We start from the raw sequence: 19,813 nt of genomic DNA on the forward strand, positions 1-19,813 counted from the left end.
GAGTGGCAGGAGACCAGAGTGGCTGTCAAGGAATGACCAAAGGGGCAGAAGTGCGAGACAGTCTGTGCTATGAAAGAATCCTTGTCTAAAGGCTTAGCCACCAGCTTGTGACTGGTGGAAGGTGGTAGAACTTTTAAGGTGTGGGCCTACTTGGGAGCTAGGCCCTGAGGAGTGTGCTCTTGAAGCAGGTGTTGGCACTTCCAATGGTTTCCATCTCTGCCCCAGGATAAAAGCCAAAGTTCTTACAGGTTGACAGGCACAGCACTTTAAGACTGGTTCCTTTCTTTTCTGACTGTGTTACCTCCCTGTCATGTGACAGAATAGCCTACAGCAGGGAAGGCTTGTTTTGACTCCTTGTTCCAAGGCTTACAGCCCCTGGTCAAATGACCTCATTGTTTTGAGAGCATCATGGTGGGAGCACATGGCAAAGGAGGCGACTCATTTCTTAGAAGCTGAGGAGTAAAAGCAAATGAAAGGGTCTGAGTTATGAGTCTAAAACAAGCCTGGGCCACTATTGAGACCCTCCCTCAGAAACCAAATGAAAATTTGTAAAAAATGGATAGTCTACATAGATACCATAGACCCTGAACACTCTAGTTAGAACTATGTATCATTGCCGCTGAGTTTGAGTTCCTTGAACCCTCGGAGTTCCTTGACCCACCTGTAGTAAGAGCAACATCTCCTTCCTTGAAAGAGCAACACAGCCTCCTGAAACCCACACACCATCAAGAGCATTTGCCAAATGGGGCCACATACCAGACAACCCCATCCTTTACAAGATCCACCTTCCTCTGCCTTTGCAGCACCTCTCGACTGGAGTTCATACTCAACAGAGCCTCAGGGGGAGAGACATGCAGTCAGATTACAAATTCACTAATGAAAACAATTTGTCCAACTTTGTGAAGGCCTTAATATGAACCCATGAAAACCAGAGAAACTATGGGAGTGAGCTTTACGGATAGTGCGTGAATCATAAGATTGACTGGGACAGTGCTCCTGGGCACTCATTTGTAACTTTGTGCTCTCACAAGAACAAATTTGTCATCCCTAATAGGCTGATCATGAGCCACTTGATGCTTGAACATAAGTACAACATATGGTTAATCAGGGAAAGCCCCAGAATATGTCTTAGCATGGCATTGAGGAAAGGGTCAGAGGCCTTAGAAAGTCCAGGGACTGTTTATTATGGAACATCGGAGACCTTGAGCTGTTCGGTGAACCCAATGATTGCATCGCTTATAGCACAGAAACCTCCTGGGTGAAGGATCACACATATGTGTAACAGTAAACAGTAACATATGCATAACTGTATGCATAACAGTAAGTGCCACCATCAGTAAAGAGGGAAACCATGGAGTGTCACAGGCCAGGGAGCAGAGTCCAATCCTCAGAGGCAGGTGGATAAGGTGACCTTAGTGAGCAGTGAGGCTATGGGCAGAGGTGAAGAAGGATGGCCATGTTCCTAGAGGAGACGCAGATGAACAGATAATATGGTTTTATCTACTCCTATAACAAGAAAAGCGCTATGTAGAGAAGGTGGAGAAGGTGCACAGAGATCTGATGTCAACTGCCAAAAGGAGAAGTTGTTATCCCTCACCACCCATGGCTCAGTGATTGAAGGGATGCTTAGGTTCCCTTGAGAAAAGACCCCAGTGTGTCACAAGCCTACCCAAGGCACTGTGTCACTTTATGCTAGACGAATGGAAATGCACCAAGTTTCAAGCATGCAGATCTAACCTGACACTGGTACCGTAAAACCCAAGGTGCCGTGGTGCTTGTATAGTAAGGAATCAGAGTGCGGAAGTTGCAGGATGAATGGAACCTCCACAGTGGACCTGAGGGTCTGTGAGTCATCCTGGGCATGCTTCCTCCATTCTGTATACATCACTGAGATGGCTAAGCTCAGCAGCTTCCTTGCCCTGTGGCAATAAGAGGGAAGAAGGTTGGAAGGAATGAATGGAAAATGCAGAAAGTGCCTTTCGTGGCTGAGATGAGAGCCAGGCAGAATGGCTGAGACCAGGACCACTCACTCTTGGGAAGTGAGCGAATGCAAGGTGGACAGTGGCAGCCTCCTCAAAGGGCTCAAACTTCCTACCATATTACTGGGTCACTCTACTGGATGAACAACCTGAATCAGTTAACACACTGCCAAGAGTGGAGGGAGCATAAACTGAATGAGTGATGGAGAGTTTCCTTTAGAGCTAGGAATATCACACAGTTAGAAAGGAATAGGGCGTTGCCATTCTCCTTGGATTGCATTATCTACATGTGTATTGTACTATAAAAAGAAATCACAGTATTTACATAAGGGTGCCTGGCTATTTGGATCTCAAAAACATTAGGAAGGCATCACTAATGGGAGACTGTTAAGAAATAATGAATGAACAGTCTGATATACCTAAACACATGTGGGAACTGGAAACACAAAGCACAGGGTTGTCATTTTCACATTTAGAGAATGTGTGTTTGCATATTAATTATGCCTGCTGCTGGAAACACTTTCAAGAACCATGCAGGGTTGTATTCTTTATCTGTGGCTTTACTTATCCACAACCCACCAAGACCCAAAATTATTAAACAGAATATTCCAGAAATAAATGACTCGTGAGTTTTAAATATGCATGATATTCTGAGAAAAATGATGAAAACTTATGCTGAGTTTTCATCACACCTTTGTCCAGTGTATCCGCGCTGTGTATGCCACCCTCTTGTAAGTCACTGAGAAGCTGTGCTGGTTATCAGATCACCAGTTACAGCATCCCTCTACATAGTAGCTTAGTGCTAGGCTACAATGTCATTCACCACACCACATCAGCAACAGATCACATCCAATCACTGTGACAGTAGGTGCTGTAACTAGGATACTGAGAGGCCGCATTTATCTGACTTTCATCATTCTTACTTACATTTTAGTATGTTGTTATAATTACTCTGTTACTGGCTATCGTATTAATCTCTTACTCCCTGATTTCCTGTGGAAGTGTATGTACTTGGAAAAACAAGCACATACAGGGTTCAGTACCCGTCTTGGGCTTTGAGACTACACTTGATTCAAGAGTCATCTGTCCTGTGGACCCTGGAGCACTGGATATAATATTTTGAAAACCTGAAATAAGCCAAGCCCCTTTTCTAGGCATCTCTAGCAGACAGTTTCTCCATTTTGGTAACGTGCCCTGGGGAGGTCGCAAGCCCAGAAGACCCTGTGAAGCATTGTCACTCTGAGCCACTTGACACAGTGTTGTCTATGCTGTCTAGCTGAAACTCCATCCTAACCTCAGCAGAAACCATACAACATTGACACATTTTGTGCAATCCTTTTACAAACCTCAAGCTAGTTAATGGTTCTTAAATTAGATCATGCTCTCGATTAATAGGAATTAAAAGGAACCAAGGTTGGATGCAGTTCTTAATTAGAGTGATTTGTGAGTGAAATTTGTGTTTGCTGCTCAAGCAGATTTATAGCTTACACTGTATTTTTCTCTCTGCTGAGAGCTGAACTGTGTACCTTATCCTCCAGAGAGATGGTCTTCAACCCCAGTACCTCATACTTTGACTATGTCTGGAAGTGGAATTGTTGCCAAGTGAAGGTGAAACAGAGTGTGACCGCCTCTAAACCAAAGTGACTGGTGTCTCTGATGACGAATGCTATTGTCGACTTGGTGGGATCTGAAATCACCTAGAAGACAGGCTTGCAGACACCTTGTGAGGAATTATTTAACTTAAATGAGCCCCTAGGCACGTGTTTGAGTATCTTGATTAGACTAATTGAGGTGAAAAGCTCAAAGCTAAACGTGGGCCACACCACTTCCTGGGGCTCGGTCCTGGACTGCATAAAAAGGAGGAAGCTAGGTGGGGAAGAGCATCCATTGTTCTCCACTTCCTGAGCGCAGGTAGGATGTGGCCAGCTGCTCCCCTCAGGTCTTCTTACCATGGTGGACTGCATCCTCCAGCTATAACCTTCAGTTACGATTTCATATCATAGAAATGGGAAAAGTAACTAGGATAAAAGCAAGAGGCTATTGTAAGGCAATATCCTTACAAAAAGACAGTGTGTGTGAACAGAGACACCGGTGGGGGAAATGCCAAGTGGCTGCACACGCAGAGACTGACAACACTGACAAAACAGAAGACAGGAGAGTGGAGGCGACCCCTGCAGCCTTCGGAGGGGGCTAAGCCCGGCCAACACCTTGGTCTTGAATATCAGACCTACAGAACGGTGTGTGTAGTTTTAAACTAACGGGTTTGGGGTGCTTTTGTTATAGCAGTCAAAGAAACAAATAGATGTGTGTGAATAGTTCATCTTTGTGAGATAGCTAACATGTATTGGTCAGGAAAAAAATGTGTCACCAATTCTCACCCATTTCTTCTCTTTGGAGGGACTTTGGAAGCTTCTGAGTTGAGACTGTTAGGGAGCAACAGATACTTCCATCTTGGTTGTATTACAAAGGAGAAAGTCTTACAAATGGTTCATCTTTATCCACCTGGAACTCAAAAGCTACCATTTTGAAACAAGCCCTTCCCTCTGCAGGGCTCAATAGATACCCAATTTTCTCCAAGAATAGGAAAGCATTATTCTAAAATTAAAATAATCACTAAAGCTGGGTGACAGAATACCTTTATGTGTGGCCTCTGCAGGCTCGGCTATGCCAAATTTAATTAAGGAGCTTTATCTGCATCAATAAATTATTATCCAAGGTAAAATAAAAGTTATTCGATTTGTTCACACTCAATTTCATTTAGGTGTACAATTAGTGGTTTAAGTCTGTTGCAAAATAATTCAGCTAAGAAATCAATTTTAGCACGTACAAAAAAGCCCAGCCATGCTATAATTACAATCTTCTGAATGCTAATTACGTACAGTTTTGGATGGAAAATATATATGTGTGTGTGTATACGTAATATCACTGTTTACCACCAAAAAGAGTCTACTTGCATAAAACATGGGGGAAATTATTTACATTATTTATGACTCTCAGAAGATTAAGACATTCCTCTCAGCGTCCTTTTTGGATCAGGCCACATTCATAATTAATTGTCCTCCCTGGCTGTGTTTGTACATGTATTCATCCTGTGCAGTGAGGAGAAACTAGGCTGAGGCAGAGAACTCCTTAGCAGGAGTCAGTAGCCATCGGAGGTCAACGTGAGAGCAGGGCCACCAAAAGAAGAGCTCTGGATGCAGGGCTCCTGCTGTCCACAACATCAGCTTTCTTGGCTGGTCTCTTCCCAGTGCCACCAAATTTTGCTTGTGGCTCATCCTCTCTCAAGTTCATGTTGCCCCATTAGGTTAAAAGGAATGAATGCCTGCCATACAGTAGTCAGTTGATTTAGACAATAGTGAGCTCTCCTGCCTGGGCACAGTCTCTGCCACCTGCACCCACTAGCCTTACTCTTCCCACCATGGTGGGATGCGAAGTACACTCCACACTGGGATCCTAGCAGATACAGCAGCTGATGCTGGGCTTCCAGCCCCAGAACCCTGAACTGAATAAAAGTCTTTCTTTTATAACTTGCCCAGTGCTAGTTATTCTGTTATTCCTAAGACAGGAAATCAGTGACCAGTGGACTGGTGGATGGAAACAATACTTGGTTCCAAATAGGAAATGTTATAGATGCTCCAGGGAGGCCGTGAGTTGACTCGATTTGATGAGGAACCATGGGAAGTAAAAACACATTCCACAGATTGTTCCAGGAGACTTAATGGCTTCTAGATCCTTCAGGGTAAATCATTTAGAGCAACTTAAGAGTTCAAAGTCAGAACATGCTGGGTTTTGTTAGTTTAGCTGTATCCTCTTGGCCAAAGTCACATTCACTGTGACAACCTTGACCCACACTGGAGTAGCAGGTTATAGTTTATGAGCATCCAGCAGTGGGAGGTAGATTTGCAGGTAGTTATCCTGCCATGCTCCTTTCAGATGGAGGGGAGATGGGGGAGGGAGAGACAGAAGGAGAGAGGGAAGGGAGAGGCAGAGACAGAGACAGAAAGCGAAAGACAGAGAGAGAAAGAGACATAGACACAGAGAGAGACAGAGAGAGAGACAGAGAGAGAGAGAGAGAGAGAGAGAGAGAGAGAGAGAGAGAGAGAGAGAGACTAGAGAAGTGATGTGCTTCCTCCAAGGATGACTGCTGCAGCAAGCATAGTGTACTGCTGTTGTACATTGGGCGTTCTTTCCTGGACTCTAGAAGCCACCTCCTCTCCCCTTCTTTCCTACTGTAGTGCCAAGAAGAGAGAGTCCAAGCCCCTACACCATCCCCAAGCTCTATGCCCGGACTGAGAGAAACAGTTGCCTCTTTTACCACCATAGGGACCTGCTGCTCAGAACATTGGGACAGATACCGACTCACACAGCCCCTGGTCTATTTTAATTTTAGAGTTGACAATTTCATGATTTGGATTCTTAACCCCATGCAAATACTACATGAATATTTAACATGAACAGTAACAAGTGTCATTTACATAGCAATGCTTAAGTACTGGGCACTGGTCTAAGCAGCTACAAGTCTCGCAAAACATCCTGTGATATTCCCCACACTGCAGAAGCTAAGCCTGAAGCTGAGGCTATGGAGGAAGCTGGCCCAGCTTCAAAATGGCTTGCCTGGAGTCTGAGCAAGGAATGTTCCACAATACTAATACAGCGAACAGTGACTTGATAAGACAAGGAATTTAAACCAAGCAATAAAAATGGAGTCAATAAGCAAAGATTTGCAATCGCTAAATGACTACTTCTGTAATCTGGCCCAGCAGGTATGCTTTGACTGTCATGGTTCTCTAGATGAAGAATACACTAACTAAAGTGTCCTTCTACATATTTTTCTTGGTTTCTTACTGATTTACAAGTTCACCTGATCTGGTTGCTTCTCAAAAAAAAAAAAAAAAAAAAAAAAAAAAAAAAACCAACCTTGCTCCCTATGAGATATTTGTCAGGAAGATCCCAAAGACTCCCCTAAACAATCCAAGTTACTGCCACTGCTCTTGGTTGTCCATCAGAACTAGACAATAAGACCCTTTTGAGACATTATACCACAATGGATATAGCACATGAAGAAATCAAGTTAGAAATGACAAGAAACATTCTTTTTCTTGGATAGCTTTCATGGTACTGCAAAGTGTTACATAGCCTACTGGAGAAGAAGAGTCATCAGTGGCATTACACACCGATGGGCTCTTATGGCTACCACACTGACGTGTCAGGCAAGATGACCCATGGTGCAATAGTGGTACAAAGGTGATAGGAGCAACCAACCACTTCCCAGTTGCATCTGAAGCCCACTCCACAGGAGCAGATGTAGAAAGTGGGTGAAGTTCTGAGTGAATGTATATTGTTGGTGTGTCGACAATCCCAATACCTCAAACCCATGGGAATAGGCAAAGCCTTCCCTGGGTGAGGCTCAGACAGTTGGCAAAACCTTCCTCTGGTTTAAGTGTGAATGTTTATAAACAATTGGCCAATGTGATAACCACATCTTCCTCTAGATGGATGTGTAACCTAAGACTGTTTCCTACAGAGACTGCCCCCCCCACCCCAATAAGATTAGCAAAACCTGCCTCCTTGTTCAGCTGTATACAATAAACCTGCCTCTTTGACTCACATGTATAAAGCAAACGCATTGAGTTTTCAGGCTGTTGTAGTTTGTGGCCTCCACAATTTCTAGCACAGCCTGCCTGACCCTACTTCTCCTGTACCTGTCTGAGGGTCTTTTCTTTCTTCATTACCTGGTAGCTCCAGTCAGATTAATCCCAGAAGCCATGCAGATGGTATCAAAAGAATTCATGCTTGACACTGTAAATACGCTTAAAATCCCATGGAGATTATAGGCCCCAGTGGAGCAATGGACTACTGTTATTTTGCTGAATGACTATGTTGCCAAACTGTCTTCCAAATATTTTTCCTTGTACCCATAGATGACTAGGTCTATTCTCAGCCTTGGCTAGAGAAGCTTCTTTTTGAAGTGGTCGGCAGTCAATGCAGAGATTTACAAAACTTGGTCCAAGTTCTAAGAATAGATGACAGTTGAGTGCTCAGTCCTAAATGAGACCTATACACCACACTTCCCTGCTCAGCAAGGCTCAGAGAACATTACAGAAGAGCAAGCAAAAAGAATGCATGATGAGGGAAGTGGAGGAATGCAGTGAAATGCTTTATGAACATGATACAGCCATAGAGATCATGAACTCACTGTAGCAGCAGCTGCCTGCACAAGACCTATACTAAGAGCGAGCCAAGAAGATCAGCAACATCCCAGGCTGCACTAATTGGCTACCACCCTCACACCCACCCCCCAAAAGAATAGGATATTAATGTAGAAAAACAACATGTTAAGGCGGTGTCTTGGAGAAGTGGGAGAGAGGGGTTGGGGATAGATGTGATCGAGATGCACCCAAGACTTTCAGAAAGCTGCTTGCGCCTCTCTTCTGTTCTTTTGTATTTTGTTTGTGGGAAGATCATTTACCATGAAATTGATCTTTATTACAAATGTGAAGTGTGTGGTACAGTCTGGCTGACTCCAGGCTCAACGCTGTGGGGGTAGATGTCTATAACCAGTCTTCCTGGCATCATTGAAAGTCTATATTAACTGCACAACAGCTTCCTGTTACCTTCCCCTACTCCCTAGCAGCCAGCATTCTACTGTGTCTTCTGTGGCTGTTCTCGGTACCTCGTGTGATTGGCATCTTGCAGTACTTCCACTACTTGCTCTTAGATATCAGTGTACTAGCATCAGGTTCCGCCATTTTGTCTCAGTGGTGGTATTCCCTCCTTTTAATTAGTCTATTAATCTATTTATTTGCTTTAGTAATTACTTATGTGTATGTATGTGTGTCTGCTTGCCCTATGTGCACCATATCCTCTAGTACTGGAGTTACAAGTAGTTGCAAGCCTCCCCAAATGTAGGTTCTCTGCAAGAGCAGCAAGTGTTCTTAAACACTGAGCCATCTTTCCAGCCCCTGATCCCTTCCTTTCCAAAGGTTGAAGGACATTCTACTTTACAAATGAGCTATCTGTGAAAAGCATAACACATTCTCTTTATCCACCCATCTACTGCTTCTTTCTGAATCTGAGCTGTTGTGAACAGTGTTGCTGTGACAGTGCCGAGGCTTCAACACAGTAATTTCCAGTCCTTAGGGTACATACACAAGAGTAGATTGCTGGACCATGTCGAACTTCCCTTTTTACCATTGTGAGGGGCTTCCATGCTGCTTTCCATGGTAGATGCCCCACTCTACCTTCCCACAGGCAGGGGAGAGAGGTTCTGACTATGGAGTATTCGCCTCCAGCAATCTCCTTTTTCCTAACATAGCACAGACTGCCTCTCTCAGCACCAGCTGGTCTTCAGTCAGTTTAGTGTCTGGGAGCTGTTTATCCTCTCAAAGCTCAAGAGGCCTGTTCTAGAAGAGCCGAAGGCGAGCGTCTCACACATATTCTTCCCTGCCTGATACACATTCCTATAATCCAACTATTAGAATACACGTAGTTGATTCACCCACAACAAGAATTCAAAGCAAAGTTTGAACAAAAAAGATATGGTAGAGTCAGAACAGGTTCAAATAAGAAAGCAGGCAAATTAATTATGTGGCCAGCTGCAAGGGCTCACCCCAAGGTTCAGCGAGGGAATCTCAAGTGTTCAAAGAAAGTCAAGTGAAGAAGAACAGGCCGTGGCATCCGCTGCAGTGGCATCTGACCCAGTTAGGCAAACAGCAGCAGCTATTACACCAGAACATAATATATATGCTGAAGGGCCGAAATGAATATTTCCAGAAACAGATGGAAAAAAATGTAGGTTGAGGAGCAGAAGTGTTGGGTGATTCACACATAACTGGTTGAACAAACACACCCAGCAGGGCCTATTAATGAACAAATGTCAACCGATAGTGAGGTCTCTATCAGCTCTGTCTCCTGGCAGAATGCTCCAGCATTGTGATAAACGATCTGGGGAGGAAGAGGCATGGTGTAATTGATCAATCTGTGATAATATGAAACCAGGGACAATTATAAGTCACCAAGCAACAGGACCAGAATTCTAGACACCTGTGCCTACAATCCCAACTGCCTGCACAGCCCACAGCATGGTATGTCCAGACTACAGGAGAAGATGTGCCTGGCATCACCAGTGCTGTATGTGTCACATCTCTGGTGACCCTACTAGGACAGTGCTTCCAAATGGGAATTTTAGTGTAGAGCAAGTTCTGAGATAAGGGGCCAGTGAATCAACATACTGATGAAGCCTCAAGCAGCTTCACCTAGAGGAAAGCAAGCTAGGCACTCTGGGTAGGCACATCCATGAAATAAGACATGTCCACATGTGCTCTCCGCCTTATTTTTTGAGGCAAAGGTCTCTTACTACACCTGTAGCTTACCAACTGGTTGAACCAAACAAACTGCAGATAATCCACCTATCTCAGCCTCCCTGGTGCTGGGATTCCAGGTATGCACACAGCACCTAGCTTCTTGTGAATCTGACATACTGAATCCTGTGAATCTGCTGCGGATCTGAACTCAGATTCACATACTTGAATTCACATTCAAGCACTTTATTGGCAGGCATCTCACCAGCCTCTTGACTGAATTTGAATTACCTTGAAACCATTCATCTGGGAGTATCCACGAGAACATTTCCAGCAAGGTTTAGCCGAGGAGGAAAGGTCAACCCTGAACGTGCCCAACAGCATCTACATCCTGATCCACAGGTAGAAAGAGACTGGGCCTGGCATGGGCTTCTGACATCTCAAAGCCCACTCCCAGCAATTGACTTCCTCCAACAAGGTCACACCCCCTAATCCTTCTAATCCTTTCAAACAGATCCACTCCCAGGTGACTAGGCATTCAAGTATATCAGTCCATTCATATTCAAACCACCGCAGCCGGGCTGCTGGCCTCGAACAGCTCCCCAGCTACTTCTTTCCAACAACACCACTGAACTCAGCCTCTGAAGAGTCCAGTCCAGTGGGTTTCCTGACGTTTATAGATCTGTGCAAACATGGTTCACAGTCAATACAGGACAAGTTCTTACCACCTTTAGTTACCATCCTTCTATTGCCTACCCCCAAGCCCTAGCAACTACTGGTAAACTTTCTGTCTCTTTTAAATGTATCTATCCCAGACATTTCATGGGATAGAATAGTGCAGCCCCTAGACCTTGATGACATTTCATGGGATAGAATCATGCAGCCCCTAGACCTTGATGGCATTTCATGGGATAGAATCATGCAGCCCCTAGACCTTGATGACATTTCATGGGATAGAATCTCGCAGTCCTTGGACCTTGATGACATTTCATGGGATAGAATCATGCAGCCCCTAGAACTTGATGACACTTCATGGGATAGAATCATGCAGTCCTTGGACCTTGATGACAAGCTTACTTCACCGAGTGAAATGTCCTTGGGCTTCACCATAACTTTCTTTGTTTAATGGTTGACTAATATACCATTGTGTGGACAGATCAGTCATTGGCGGGTGGACATTTGGGTCTCTTGGCCTGCAGTCACACATAATTTCATGGTTCTATTAATGTGGAAACTCCCATGAATTCTTCCTTTGTCTCGCTGCCAATACATTCCGGCTAAGCATAGTGATGCAGAAAACTGACATCTTGGCCTTGACACTAAAGGCATTTCTTCTTGGACTCTCCGCTGCTCTCCCAAACTGACCACAGAGAAGCAAGGAGGTCACAGGCAGGCCAGAACTTTAGAAGCACTTGCCAGCTGCTGCTGGGTCCAGCCAGACACAAAGCCGGCAGCCCCATCTGAGAGTCTGGGGGGACAGTGAGGCCTCTTTGACTCTAGCTGACTATCAACAGGGACACAGGAGCAGGGCTCCCCAGGGCTTCCCTTTGCTTCCAAAAGACATACAACCTAGGCTCTGAGGGCCAGAGACAGGCCTAGCAATGTTTCACCCATCATTTTAGACTGAGGTAGGGCCACATTAGCTCTGAGGTCTACTGTGTATACACTGTGATCACATATTGTTTGCCGCCTTTCTCCCTCAGCAGCTACCACCATGGTGACGTTAGTCACTTCAGTCAACTTGGACCTTCTCACTTGAATCACAACAGTGTTGCAGAAACACTCCTGAGAGTTTGGGGCAGACCAGCACAAGGAAAACCCCTTAGGCATGGCTGCAGTGATGCTGCCCAAAGCAAGCCCTTTGCCTTAGGGAGATCCCTCTCCACCCTACATAGGCCTTCTTTACATTCCTGGCATCTTGTCTTTCCTGTCTTGGCTACTTCCATTAGTTTGCATTGCCACTGTGACAAATGACCACAATGTAGACTTGGGTATCCATGAATACTGATGTAGGCTTAAGGTCAGGAGGTCAGGAGTCCCAAAGATCCACCCCCATACCTCTTAGGTTAGAGTCAAGGCTCTGGCAAGACTGCGGTCTATCCTGGATGCTCTGGAGGAGAGGTTGGTGTCTGGCTTCCTCCAGCTTCCCACGCTGCCTGTGTCCTTAGCTCTAGCTCTAAGGAGGATTTTTCTCCTTGACCAAACTCTCACGAAGCTCTTCTGGGCATCCTCCACAAGACATCCTCTTTGGTCTATAGCGTTGAGCAAACATTACATAGTTGTAACAGCTCAGTGCACCTCTCGAGGATGACCTTAAGCCTCTTCTAAAGTGCCTGCCTGAGACAACTCAAAGCTGCCCCAGGCTTCCCAGTTGTGGTGGGAGAAGGACCCCACCTCCAGCAAGTACACAGCTGGCCCAACTGCTTGTGCCAGATTATTAAGCCTTGGTTATTTCACTTTCCTGGATCCGTTGATCCCACTGCCTCCCCCCTTCTATGAGCCCCCTCATTCTCTCTTTGCAGTGCCCACTCATCTCTACACAAATCAAAGCTGAGCGCGGTTCCTCATGGGACTTGTTCCCTTGTTGCGATCGTTACTGCTGACTTAAATCTGCCCTGACCGCTCTAATTCGTGCTCAGCTCTGTGTATCTTTGTTAGCTCTCCCCCTTCCTCAAAGGCAGCCACAGCCACTCCAGGCTTTCTCCTGTCTAATTAGCTTGACTCTCTAAGATTGGCACCACATCCCTGCTTGCCTGCTCTACTTACAAGGAGGGACTCTTGGGATCTCATGGTCCCCACCCCTAAGTAATCACCCCTAGATAATTAGTGCTCCCTGCCAAAGTCTGCTGATTAGCAACTTTAAATCCACAGGCAACTAATTGCCCCTTGCTGAGTAATGAGAGTGACAGATCCAGCACCAGGACAGGGACACCTTTGGAGATCATTTTCCTTTCAATCAAACCATCTCCCAATTTTATTAAGGTACAGTTGATGGTTAAATAGTATACATAGATAAAGTATACACTTCAATGACTTGCTAGATAGATACCCGTGAAATACTCACAGCAAAGCCAGCAAGTATACCTTGTCCCTCATAGCTCCTGTTTTTGTTGTTGTTGTTGTTGTTGTTTTATTGTTAGTAGGGTTTTGTTTGGTTGGCTGGTTTGGTTTGGTTTTTGGTGTGGTGAAAACCAAAGTTTACCTTCTCAGCAAACTCAAGCATACAACAAAAACACTGCTAGCTGTGGTTACAATTGAATTCCAGGATTTACTTCGCACTAATGAAACTGTGCATCTCTTGTTCAACATCTCTCCACAGCCATCTCTGGTCTTGGCTTATTTCACTTAGCACAATGTAGTTCAGGTTTCTGTTACCGCAGAAGGCAGGAGTCTCTGCCTTTTAGAGGCCGACTTTACACATGAGTATAACAGTCTGTATCCATTTTCTTTATCCACTTGTCTGTGGATGGTCACTTGACTTGCTGCCTTTTGTATGATGTGGCTACTAGGAACAATCCTACAATGAACACAAGGAATTGCTTCAAGATACAAATTTTCTGTCTTTTGAACACATACATACACCTAACAGTAATGCCAGGTGACTGATTCAGGAGGGCTATCCATGTTTCCCATAATGGTCTTTCGCTTTATATTCTGTCAGTAATACAAGGAATACCCTTGTCCACTCATTCTGGCCACCCAAGCCTGGTCTAGGTGAGGTCTCGGGGTGGTTTGGGATCAATGTTGTCCGCATTTGTCTATACAGCTATTGGCAATTTCTCTGTCTTCTTAGGAAAACTTAACAGAAAACTTCTGGACACTTTTAAATCCAGTGTTTTTTTTTTTTCTATCGGGTTGCATGAATTCCTTATAGATCTTAGAAATTAATCTTTTACTTTGTATATTTCTTGTAGATATCTCTTTCAAGTTTGCAGGCTGCTTTTCACTCAGCTGATGATGCCCTTATGGTCTAGAATGCTTTCAGTTTGGTGCGGCATCACTTGTTCATTTGGATTTTGTTACCTCTTTTTTAATGTTATGGCAAAATTGTCACTATTAAGCTGAGGAGATGACTCACTAGGTAGAAACACTTGCCATACAAGCACAAGGATCTACCAAATGTCCAGGACCTGCAGGAGGCTGGGCAAGTCCCTGTCCATGCTGTGGTGGTCCTGTGGCAAAATGGGAGAAGGAGGCACAAGAATCCCTCCCTGGAGGTCTGGGCAGCAGCTAGCCTGATGTGCACATCAGCAAAAGATTACATCTCAAACAAGGCAGAAGATGTTTACTAACACTTGAGGTGGTCTTTTCATCACTACATGTGTACCCCAGCATACCCTCATACTCATGAACACACACACACACACACACACACACACACACACACACACACACACATCAAACACACATTGGACACACACTTAAACACAAAGATTTAAGGCCACTTGTAACTCCAGTTCCGGGTTATTGGATGCCCTCTTCTAGCCTCCACAGGCCGAGGCATGCAGCATATGGTGCATAGATATATATGTAAGGCAAAATACCCATATACATAAAATAAATAATATTTTTAATTAAAAAAATGAAACAAGTAGCCAGTCAGGTTTGCAGATTTAATTTCGTTCTTCTTTTTTGTTTTTACATTTGAATACCCAGTTTTCCCAGCCATTTTTATGGAAGAGACTATTCTTTCTCTATTGTGTATTCTTAGTGCCAAAGATTATTTGATTATATACATGAATTTATTTCTAGCTGTCCATTCTGTTCTGTCAACCTATGTGTCCATGCCATGCTGTTTCAAATAACTTAGCTCTGTAATATATTTTGAAATCAAGGAGAATGATGCTTCCAGCACTGTTCAAACTACTTTTCAAAGTGGTTTGATTATGTGAAATCTTTTGTGATTCTATTTAAATTTTAGAATTATTTTACCTGTTTCTGTAAAAATAAAATCATATAGGTATCTTAACTGATACTGCATTAAGTCTTTTGAGTAGTATTGAAAATTTTAATATTAATTCTATTAACATGGTGTGATGATGTTCTGGTTCACTTTCTCATGCTATAATAAATCACTTTAACAAAGAACAACTTGGAGAAGAAAGGGTTTATTATATCTTACAGGCCACAGTCCATCAGGGAAGGAAGCCAAGACAGGAACCTGGAGTCAGGGACTGAACCAGATACCATGGAAGACTTCTGTTTACTGGTTTGCTTCCAGGTCCACATCCAGTTATCTTCCTTATATGCCAGGTCCACTTACTTGGGGATGGTACCACCCATAGTGGACTGTGTGTTCCAATTAAGAATCAAGAAGATGGCCTACAGACATGACTCTAGGCCAACCTGACAGAGACAATTTCTCATTTGAAATTCCCTCTTCCTAGGTTTTTTGGACAACAAAATTTAGCCATCACTGATGATTAGTTTTGATTTTTGAGCACAAAATATAAAATAACTTTTACACTCAGCTATGGTTGTCCCTCGGCCACTGAGTCTGTTTCAAATGATCCAGTCTTCAGTCCCCATTTTGTGAATGTCCACCTTTAATGAGTCATTTGTAACCTTTATTTCGCATATGTTTTATATCTACAAGGAAATGTAAAGTCAGCAAAAGTTTGGACCACATCTCTACCTCTTGGAAGCAGATGATAGTGTGCCTGGTAGAAAGAATGAAGATGGGAAATTAGGGACCTAAATCTGGGAAACCGGAAACAAGTTCCCCAACACCTCTGAGCCTCATTTCTTCTTTACAATAAGGAGTCAGCCCATAACTCTAGTCAAAATAGCAATATATAACAACCATAAACCAACCAACTCAATTACAAATGGACAAAGGAGTTTAATACACCTTCCCCGAAGAAGATACAGAAAGGCCAGCCTCTCATTAGCAGGCACTCAGCATCACCAGTCATTAGGCAAATGCAGGCTGCCATGACAGTGAGCTATCACTCCATGGCAGTTATGTACAAATAAATGAAGCTATTGTGGTTGGGATGCGAGATGGACCTTGTGCAGCTGCGTGAAGGGCTCTATAGGTGAAGCATTCACCTTGCAAGCACGAGAACCTGTGTCAGATGCCACAGATGCCATGTAAAAAGCTCAGTGAGGTAGTGTAGCTGTAATCTCAGCACTAGGGAGACCCAGAGAGAAGAATCTGTAGGGTCTGGCTGACTAGCCAAACCAGCCTAACCGGCAAGTTCTAGGTTAACAGGAGACTCTGTATCAAAAGAGTGTATGAAGAAAAGAAGTAAAGAGAAGTTTGACAATATTTGGGGAATGACAATCAGGAACCAAGGCTGCCCTCTGGCCTCCACATACATGTACATACATGGCCACACATACCTACATGTGCACACACACACATCCCTCATAGGTTTACATATTTGAAGGCTTGGCCCCTAGCTGGGGGTGCTGTTTGGAAGTTCGTGGGATCTTGGTGAGGGGGAAACTTGCCGGAGGAAGGATGCAGTGGGTCCATGCGGATTGGCCTTGACATTTTTCTGGCCCAGTCCTATTTCCTCCCTGCTCTCTGCTTCCTGACTGTAGCTGTGATGTGACCAATTGCCTCATGGTCCTGGAGCCATGTCTTCTCCCCCCCCCCCCCACCACCACCACCAAGCTGGAACTGTAAGTCAAAATAAGCCCAGGTATTTCTGCCCACAGCAACAAGAAAAATAAGTAACATAAAAAGCAAAGTAGGAAATGGTAAATGTAGAAGACACTGAAAAAAAAAAAACCTGGAGCCCTTCCCCATTGCCCGTGGGAGCATAAAGTAGTGGCACGGATCAACTGCTGTGGGAAAAACTATGGCAGGTCCTTAAAAAACCCATAGCATTTCCATGTGTCCCAGCAGTCACACTTCTGGTTAGGTACACAGACAAACAGCAAGCAGGGGCTCAAGCAGACATCTGCATACCCGCGTCCATAGCAGTCTTTGTCACAAAAGAAAAAAAAAATAGATGGAGGAAAGCCAAGTGTCCATCAGTGGATAGGAGACAAATAACAACACCACGTGCTCTCTGCACATGGGATTTATTATTCAACCTTTCAGAGAAGAAAATACCCATGGTGCAATATGAGTCACGTGGAAGATATTATGTCAGGCAAAATAAGCCAATCTCAAGAGGACAAACACAGAGCGGAGTGTGTAACTCCACTCATGTGAGGCCCCTATGCAGACGGCATCATGTGGGCTGAGAGAGAAATTCTGGGGAGTAGAGACTCATGGATGTAATGCAGGGCTTCTGCTCTGAAGAGGAAAGGTCCTCAAGTGGGATGGAGGTGACAGATGTACAGCGCTGCAGACACTCTCGGTGCCCCAGAACTGTACAGCTAAAAATGGTTGTGAAGGTCCACTCTATGCTATGTATAGTTTATCCTAGCAAAAATAACATTTGTACAGTATGAGGTGGCATTATTTCTGATGCTGTCACCTCTCCCCCTCACACACCTGCCCCTACTCCCTCCCATACATATCCTGATGTCTGCAAGTAACTGCATCCCTGCAGACTTAACCTCTTCCCTTTATTCTTTCCCCTCGCATCTGCCACTGAGCGTGGCTGGCTGTCTTCACTGACTACACCTTTAAACCATGCCACTGTGAACATTTTCAGTGAGACAAAACATGAGGATGGAGAAAGCCAGGGAGAGAGATGTGTGTTTTCTCCTGCGTTCATGGGTTTGTATTTATCCCAAGTGATGTTGTTATTTTTAAAGTCTGCTAAAAGCTGGTTCCACCTGCTGGTTTCTTTGGGTGACCCAAATCTGTGTATGCATTCGCCATATGCTTTGGAGTCGGCGAGCACGGGCTGTGTTGGTCTCTGAGCTGGTTTGATGCAGGAGAGGGGGGCAAACAGAAATCATGGCAGGTAGGACTGGGAGCCCCAAATCCCCCGCAGCGCTGCGAGTGGTGCTCAGGAGCTGAGGGGAGCAGTAAGACCTAATAACACCCCCACTCTCCACCCCATTCTCCTAATTGCTTCCTTCTTCTCACAAAAGAACCACGCCAGCAGCTCTGGAGGCCCTCAGGGAAATCTCTGCTTGTTATAAGGCCGGTGGGCATTCCTTTCATCACTGTGAAATACTGGCAGTTTGTGTCAACAAATCCAATTTCAGTCAATCAATAGACAACCGGGCCTCTCAGCCCCATCCTCCCAGCTGGGCAGAGCCACAGAGCCCACGTCCTCCCTCTGCTAGTGACCAGGAGGAGTCCTGGAGCCCTGGAGGAAGAGCCACTAGCTTCGAGTGCCTGCCTGGGGGCTGGGGAGAGAGGGCAGAGTGACATCAGAATGGGTATGACAGAAAGCAGTTGACAAGGTTGGTCACACCAAACAGAGGGTTGTATCTCACAGGAAAGACAACTTGGAGTATAAGCCGGAAGGAAGGATCGGCTTCACGCAGTGCAATCTGGGCACAAGATCTGTTTGTGCAAGGTGCAGGGTCTGGCACTGCATCTTATGGCTTGGAACTCCATCTTCTCACTTATAAAGCAGGATGTTGCCCCTTCCTGTGGATTGTGAAGGAAAGTGTGACAGTGACTTTGTCTTGTCCCCAGTACACACGTGCATACACATATAAACACATGCACATGCACACACTGGTGGAGGACCTTGATGCATGCCTGTGGACATCCTCACTGCCACCATCACGTTCTGTTGGCACAGAGAACATCTCTGGACCATGCCTGTGTGGTGGGGAACAGAGTGAGTGGCTCTGCCGAGGCAGGCTGAGACACTGTAGCCCCCTGCTCATGAAGGCTCACAAAACAAAGGGCTTGTTGGGTGTCGATGTGTAACAGGACTTTCCAGACTGCAGCAGGCTCATCAGAGGGCCTGTGGCCACTGGATGCAAGCCCCCTCTGAGGGGCAGCACTAAAGACTGCACACAGCCAAAGGAGCAGGGGAAAAGGAACTCAGCAGATGCTCCAGCATTCTCGAATTCCGCTGGGAAGCCGGAAAACACAAAGGCCACTTCAGAAAGAAGCTCACTGGCTGCTGATGGAAATTGTAGCTGCGCAGAGGGACAGCTATTGCCCCTGGGGTGCTAGAAGTCCCTACTGGGCAACAATGAGTTACAGCCAAATCTAGTTCTTGCCTGCAGCTGCCATGCCTAATAGATGGAGGTGAGCAACATAGCCCTTGTGAACCTGACAGAGAGGGAGGGAAACAAAGCAATCAAGATGAAGACACTTGATCCTGGGGCTCCTGGTGTAGGAGAGGCATGGCTTTCATAACCTCTGGGGATGCCGATGCTCCTCCAGCAGGGAGTGGCTAAAAAGCATCTTAGAGCATATTTTGTGGCTACTTTTCCCGCTGCTCCGCTTTATCTAATTGGGAAGGGTCAGAGAGTAATTATAAAGGCAGTTTTCAGGAGCAGAAGAGTCTGGTGTTACTGGCTTTCGTGGGAGGCTCCTCCATGTTTGTTATTTCTCTTGATTCATCACAGTAACCCCGCAAGGCAGATGTATGTGTCTCTTCTGTCCACTGACGCTGGGGCTCAGAGAAAACCAGAGGCTCAGGGCGCTGGCAGCAA

The sequence above is a fragment of the Acomys minous genome (genome assembly GCF_964271855.1).
Source record: "Acomys minous genome assembly, chromosome: 9".
Classification (NCBI taxonomy): Eukaryota; Metazoa; Chordata; class Mammalia; order Rodentia; family Muridae; genus Acomys; species Acomys minous.